This window comes from Gavialis gangeticus, unplaced genomic scaffold, assembly GCF_001723915.1.
Source record: "Gavialis gangeticus isolate Ggan-Ray unplaced genomic scaffold, GavGan_comp1, whole genome shotgun sequence".
Classification (NCBI taxonomy): Eukaryota; Metazoa; Chordata; order Crocodylia; family Gavialidae; genus Gavialis; species Gavialis gangeticus.
Window position 1 is genome coordinate 99200741 of NW_017729025.1, and position 344 is coordinate 99201084.

Consider the following 344-nt stretch of genomic DNA (forward strand, 5'->3'; position numbering starts at 1 on the left):
CCCCCCCCCCCAACAACTTGCTAAAACTCCCTGTGGGGCTGCAGGCAAGTGGGGAGCAGGAAGGGAGGGTGAGGCAGGGATCATGGGGGCGGGGTGCCATGCCATGACACCTCTGGGCTTGGGCCCAGGGCCTGCTGGGGTGGGGGAAGGTATACATGCATATGGTAGGGGGAAGGTGTGCATGTGCATATGAATGTGGTGGAGGTAGCAGGGGGCTGCCTGGGCACCATGTCTCAGGAACCTGCCGTGGGTGTGGGGAAGGAGTGGGGGCATAGAGTGCTTGTGCCAGGGCAGTGTGTGGGCCAATCTGACCCATCTGGGTGCTGTTCTACTCCCCCCCCCCC

The 344-nt window shown here is 63.4% G+C and overlaps 1 protein-coding gene across 12 annotated transcripts in view; it reads left to right on the top strand.

The window, feature by feature from the left end:
• Positions 1-344, top strand: part of PHF21A (PHD finger protein 21A) — a 268370-nt gene that overhangs the window by 32638 nt on the left and 235388 nt on the right. The gene's annotated exons all lie outside the window — the stretch shown is intronic.